The sequence below is a fragment of the Symphalangus syndactylus genome, chromosome X (genome assembly GCF_028878055.3).
Source record: "Symphalangus syndactylus isolate Jambi chromosome X, NHGRI_mSymSyn1-v2.1_pri, whole genome shotgun sequence".
NCBI lineage: Eukaryota > Metazoa > Chordata > Mammalia > Primates > Hylobatidae > Symphalangus > Symphalangus syndactylus.
The window spans coordinates 91,698,451-91,700,447 of NC_072447.2; the positions used below are offsets into that span (position 1 = coordinate 91,698,451).

Below are 1,997 nucleotides of genomic sequence, written 5' to 3' on the forward strand. Positions count from 1 at the left end.
ACTACAGGCACATGCCACCATGCCAGGCTAAATTTTTATTTTTATATTTTGTAGACATGAGGTCTCACTATATTGCCCAGGCTGGCTTCCAACTCTTGATCTCAAGCAGTCCTCCCTCCTTGGCTTCCCAACGTGATGGATTACAGGCATGAGCCACTGTGCCCAGCCTCAGCATAATTTTCAATTGCTCAAAATCATGGTGATGTTACTTGATTTTATTTATGTCTCATTTACTGTTCTGTAAGTAGATATATCTTTCCAAAAATGTAGTCAATTCCCCAACTGTTATGTTGTTCTTCAAAAGCATCAGCATTTCCAAGACAGTAAATACTGCATATTGTACCAAACAACCTTTCAATTTAAGCATGTGGAACCTAAAAATGGTGGGCTGCATGTTTTTACTTGAATCGTAAGAAAGAACACACATGAGGTACTGAAACCGTTTTCTCAGGAGGAATGACATTATACTTGCAGAGCATTCACAGTCCACCTGGATTAATGGTAACGAATGCTCCTCTATTCCAAATCCTGTCAAATTTGCCAATATTTGTTCTGGGAAGATAAAAAATGCTGCAACAGTACAATGAAATGTTCCCTGAAGAACTCTTATATATTTGGTTTCAGGAATTTTAGTGATTGGTTCTTCTGAGTAAGAAAGATTTGCTCTGTAAAAAATTCTTGTATCTCAACTTCACTGATTTTCACACCAACTGCACTGTGTCCCTGGTCTGCAAACCATTTCATCTCAACTATTAATACTTTTCCATATAGAAGAAAAAACATCCTCAGTCCACTCTCACCTTTATGAAAAGTATCCAAATGCTTTCTTTAATAAGCTTTCCTTGCCATGCTTCCAGACTTAGTATTTGGTGTTTCTGTACCTCAGCATCGGAATACTGTTCAATATCAAGTGAAGTTCTTGTACTATTCATAGTTTCAGTGGCATCTATTTCTCAAGCATATGTTTTCAATGCATTTGTTGGTTTACTATAAAAGATACCACAAAGAATACAGTTAAAGAGATGTGTACGGCTAGGTGGGCATGCCACATTCCAGGAAGATGCACGTGTTCACCATCAGCAAGTTCATATAGTATCTTGTTCTTGATTCACAGATGCAACATCTCTCATCTGTCTGAGGATATTATTTACCTATTTTGAACATTTTATTGTTAGCTTTGGCTCTATGTTTTTCCTCTCCAAGTCTTCTGTTTATTTTGACTTTTTTTTTTTAATATATCAGAGGCCTTCTTCAAATATATGATGATATTTGGCTTCCCATTCATATTAAAATGAGGCACTGCAAAGTGCATTAGTAGCTCTAAAGATGTTTTCAAACATGTTAGTACTTAAAAAGTGCCTTCTATGCAGCACTGGAAAAGTGACTGGAGGATGTGGTCTACCAAAACAAGGGAGCAAATAGAGAAAAAGGAAGATTAAAAGAATAGGGCATCCAACACAGGATGATGGCAAAGGGAATATCCAGGACAGCAGGTATGCAATAGGCCTGGAGAGAAACTAGCCCGAAGCAGAGCAAAGAGGTAAAAGACTCCATGAGGGAATACTTCTGGGAAAACAGGAATTGAGGAATTACCTGATATGTTTGCTCATGTGGAAAATAGTATGGAAACAATGACGGAATGTTTGGGTACCATTAGTAGTAGGTTCATTAAAATCTCAGAATATAAGGAAAAGAGTCAATTATTAATCCCTGGAAAAAGAAGAAATTATAAGAGAAAAGAAAAGTAATAACAGTGTACTAGTCAGTTCAACTACAAACAAAATGCATATGGTCATACCAATGTAAACGCTGAGTGCAATTTTCCCTAAATTATGATATAACTATGTTGAGAGCGTGGGGAGGGGAAGTTTAGGAGTGGAAGTGTAAGAGGTCTAAATCCTTATCTACTATCATAGGAAGTCAAAAGGTAGAATTTAAGAGCGATTAATCAAGAAATAGCAATATAGGCATATTGTTTAGAAAAGTGGAGGTAAATG

General features: G+C 36.8%; 1 pseudogene; it reads right to left on the reverse strand.

Moving 5' to 3' along the window:
• Nucleotides 1–230: 230 nt before the first annotated feature.
• On the reverse strand, nt 231–932 carry LOC129476139 (thiopurine S-methyltransferase-like; annotated as a pseudogene).
• Nucleotides 933–1,997: the final 1,065 nt, after the last annotated feature.